Raw genomic sequence first — 4,273 nt, 5'->3', positions numbered from 1 at the left:
CTCTTCCTACGTTTCAATCTACATTAGATTTCCTGTATTAAACTATCTCATCCTTCCCTTTTTTTTCTTTCATAGCACTTCATATAATTTATAATTATAGACATATGTTTATTTAACTAATGTCTTCTCTCTAACTCTAACCTCATGAAGATAGGTACCAGATCTTTGTTCATTGTTGGACTTGATGTATTAGATGCTCAGAGAATTTTTGTTCAGTGACTGAATGAATAAAAGGAAAAGTACCTTTATGAGCCATATTCCTCCAGGAAATAAAATCTGCCTCATATGCAACGGGTAATTCTAAGTAATGGAGGAAGGGCAAATGAAAAAAGAAATAGCAGGTAGCCCAAATACGAAGACAACATAGGTTTTAATTTTTAAAATATGTCTTCAAAAATGGCCTGTGCCCTGTAATGCTCTTGAACATTGTCTGTGAAAATAAAGTGCACATGTTTTATATTTGAATACACGGAAGCAGGAGACATCTGTCTCCCCACTGTGAGCACTCATAGGCTGGATGGTGGTGACTAAATTCTGCTCCCCTTGAGTTCCCTTTACTTTTCGGGCCAAAGAGATTGACCAACAGAAGCCAGTGGTGTGACCATCTCCAAGGACTTGTGCCCAAGCCTTTTCCTTCACGTATTGACCACCTCTGGGGGGAAGAGGGAAAAATACATTGAGTCAAAGGTCATTTGCACTGAAAACATCTTCCTTTCTCTGAACTCTAGCATGTGTTTTTCAGTTAAATTGGAATCATTTTTTTCAAAGGAAGCAGAAAAGCTATATTTGTTTTCCAACACTTCATCAACATCAAAGTATTTACCAAGTTTCATCTGTGTGTAGCACTTTGCTACTTGCATTCCAGCTTTGCTACTAATTAGCTGTGTAACTTGGGCATGTCATTTTGTTTCATGTAATTTTTGACTCTAGCTTCCTTATTTGTGAAAAATTTTAAAAAGGTTGGAGTAGACTAAGGTCTTTCCAGATCTAACGATCAAGGAAGAAAAACAAGCATCGTATGTCTTGTGAGTTTATTTAATACAACAAAACAATCATTTGCTCAAGGAAACTAGGAAATTCATTCACTTATTCATTCTACAGTCCTGCCTAGACTTAGAGTGTAGTGAATAAGAACATTGACATGGGAGCCTGAGCTTGAATTCTGGCTTTGCCATCTCCCGGACTCTAGGCAAGTTTCTTAACCTCTTTGTGCCTCATCACCTTCTATGTAAAGGGAGAACCATGACACTAGTACTTAACTCAAAGGATTTAGTATAAAATGTATCAGATGTTTAGAATATATAAAGATATTCAATAAATATTAGCTATTATTATTTATTGGGAACCGACTTGGTGCCAGGCACACTGTTAAACATTTGGGGTATAAGAATAAATAATGGGGCAGTTAGACTTTACTGAATCCAATCAAGCCTCTTAGTGGTTCTTAAATCTGGTGGCACATTAGAATCACCCAAAGAGCTTGTAAAATTCCATCCTTGTGTCACTCTGTGGGAATTGGGGCTCAGAAACCAGCACAAATGCTGATAATCTGGCTACTGTTATTGTTGTGAGTAATAACTGTCCTTCGTCTCTATCCCAGGAGTCTTGTGCCTTCTCCCAGCACTCATGGAACTGAAGCAGAGTGACCTGTTAGCTTACAAGTAGGATAAAATCTCAGACTCTTCATATTTTTTTTATACAATCTAGATCTAACCATGAGTTTATAGGAAATATAAGGGAAAGAGAACAGGGTAAACAACATTAAGAGGATATAATCAGCCAAACTCAGAATGTAGGAATTCTACAGAGGAAATAATCCGATTTCTTCAACAAATAAACAGCATGGTGGGGAAGGATGGAGAACTCTTAAAGAGACTAATATCAATCAAATGAAATGCATGAGCCTTGCACAGACCATTATTCAAGTAGAACTTGCCATTCATTCATTCATTCACCCGTTCATGTTGCTGGGCTAGGAGCTAGAGATACAAAGACATAAGATATAGTTTCTATTCTTAAGAATATCATCATTTAATAAAGGGAGGCAGACACGTAAACAAATTATATAGAAACTGTGACAGAAGTAGGTACTGGATATAGTGGAGGAAAGAGGGACCATTAATTCATGGGGCCTAGATAAGAATTAAAAAAATGAGTTCATGTTGGAGCTGATGCTTGAGCTTAATTTTATAGCCACCTGGACTAGCTGAGATAAGAACACTGTATTTTCCATGCACAGAACACAATTAACTTGTCTTCTTCAGAAAGTTCATCCGTACCCAGGATGCCAATGATGTCCTGGAGGGATTTGTATTCCTGTAGGATCTTTTGCACCCCACAGGCAACATCATAATGGTCATTGCCAACAATGTTGGGATCCATGATGGGAGAGGTGGAGTCCAGCGGAACCACAGCTGGATAGATGCCCAGCTCAGTAACAGCATAGGACAGCACAGTGGTAGCATCCAAATGGGCAAAGGTAGTGGCAAGGGCAGGGTCAGTCAAGTCATCAGCAGGCATGTAGATAGTCTGCACAGATATGATAGATCCCTTTTTGGTGGTGGTGATTCTTTCCTGCATGGTACCCATGTCAGTGGCCTGGGAAGGCTGATAACCCACAGCAGAAGGTATTCTGCCCAATAAAGCAGCCACTTCTGAGCCAGCCTGGGTGAAGTGAAAGATGTTATTGATCAACAGCAATGCATCTTGACCTTTTCTTGGTCTCTGAAGTATTCAGCTACAGTTAATCCAGTCAGAACTACCCAGGCCTGAACACCAGGCAGTTCATTCATTTGACTGTACACCAGCACTACCTTGGAGGTAACATCTTTTAAGTTGATAACACCAGACTCAATCATTTCATGGTATATAAGTCATTGCCCTCACAGGTCCTCTCACCAACACCAGCACACACAGAGTAACCACCGTGGGCTTTGGCATCGCTGTTGATTAACTCCATGATCAGTACTGTCTTGCCAACTCCAGTACCACCAAAGAGCCTAGTTTTGCCACCCTTGGCCTAGGAAACCAGCAGATCTACAACCTTGATACCAGTAACCAGAATTTGCTGCTCAGCACTCATCTCCATGAATCCAGGAGCCTCAGCATGAATAGCGGCAAATTGTTTGGATTTGATGGGACCTCTCTCATCAATATATTCTCCAATGACATTCGTGGTTCTGCCCAAGGTCTCAGGGCCAACAGGAATTTTGACTGGTGCACCAGAATCCAGGACTTTCTGGCCTCTAACCAAGCCTTCTGTATCACCCATGGCAATGGTCCTTACTGTGCTCTCACCCAAATGCTGGGCCACCTCCAAAACCAGCCTGGTCTCCCTGCCTTGCACTTCCAGGGCATTTAGGATGGGTGGCAGTCCCTCATCAAATTGGACATCCACCGCTGCATCGATGACCGCTACAATGTGCCCAGTGGCGGCGCCTGCCTTTGGCGAGGGATATATTTAAGCGGCATTGTCTCTGGCAGGCTGGAGGGCTCACAGTAAGAGATAGGCTTGCGGTAGCGGCGCTGAAGGGCTGAGTCCCTGAAAGGCCCCAGAGGCTGGGGCAGCGGCCACACGACCCACAAGACCCAACATAGCGGAGTCCGGGGTGGGGGTGGAAAGAAGAGCATTTGATTTTAACACCTCACCTCCCAATCAAGTGAGAAAAATCCCTGCTGGGTTCCTTGTCTCAGAAAAGAGTCTTTTAGATTCAACACAAAATGTGATGCTATCGTCTGGAGCAGAATGCCATCCCTAAGTCCCTCACATCTCTAAGCGGAGCTGAGATGCTGGGCAAATTCACGACCCTCACTGATGTGTTAAGGGCTTAGATCTTGATCAATCATCTTAAGTTGTTAGTTGTAGAACAGTGTTTTTATGCTGTTGCATTATATAAATCTGATTTCTTTATTCTGGTGTGTAAATATTATTTCTTGGTATAAATAATTGGTTATATCAATTTGCTGGTTTTACTCATCTGTAAATCCCGAGTCTCTAGAAAAAAATATATATACATAAAACTTATTTGATGCATTTTTTTACGATCATATAATTTAGCCCTTTCAAGTGTACAATTCAAAGTTTATAAAGGAACTTTATCAAGTTGTGCAATTTGTATCAACATACATCTGTTTAAGAGCATTTCCTTTGGGCTGAAATTTGAAAAATGAATAGGTATTTGATAGGGAGACAAGGGAAAAGAAAGATAATCCAGGGAAAGTGGAAAGAATGAGCAAATGACTACAAAAGTAACTAAAATTAATAGAATTTTCA

At 40.9% G+C, this 4,273-nt stretch overlaps 1 pseudogene; it reads right to left on the bottom strand.

The window, feature by feature from the left end:
• Nucleotides 1–2,202: 2,202 nt before the first annotated feature.
• Nucleotides 2,203–3,595, bottom strand: LOC133091996 (ATP synthase subunit beta, mitochondrial-like; annotated as a pseudogene).
• Between the last annotated feature and the right edge of the window lie 678 nt (nt 3,596–4,273).

This window comes from Eubalaena glacialis, chromosome 1 (assembly GCF_028564815.1).
Source record: "Eubalaena glacialis isolate mEubGla1 chromosome 1, mEubGla1.1.hap2.+ XY, whole genome shotgun sequence".
NCBI classification, from domain to species: Eukaryota; Metazoa; Chordata; class Mammalia; order Artiodactyla; family Balaenidae; genus Eubalaena; species Eubalaena glacialis.
Note: the sequence above shows the minus strand (reverse complement) of the source record. Positions and strands in the feature narration are given on the sequence as shown.